Here is a 294-nt window from a genome sequence, read left to right as displayed (position 1 = left end):
TAGGAGCTGAATGAGAAGCAAAAATTAAAGGAGAGTGCTTTTGAGTATTTATATATATAATTATAGTTTCTTTGTCCATTTCCATCTGCCACCCCTATTGCACTCTTTTTGTTTTATTGCTTTCTAGGGTTTTGAGAAGGCGATGTATGTTTCTTAACCCATAAGCTTTATTTTTGATGCTCTGTAAGTAGTGTGCTTATAAAAAGCTATTGTTTATTATATTATTAGTGCCTCTCTCTCTCCCCCTTCTCTTTTGCATGAGATAAAGCAAAGTGTTTGTGTGTGACTGTGTGT

This window comes from Arachis duranensis, chromosome 4 (assembly GCF_000817695.3).
Source record: "Arachis duranensis cultivar V14167 chromosome 4, aradu.V14167.gnm2.J7QH, whole genome shotgun sequence".
Classification (NCBI taxonomy): Eukaryota; Viridiplantae; Streptophyta; class Magnoliopsida; order Fabales; family Fabaceae; genus Arachis; species Arachis duranensis.
The sequence above is the reverse complement of the archived record's forward strand: the minus strand, read 5'-3'. Positions refer to the sequence as shown.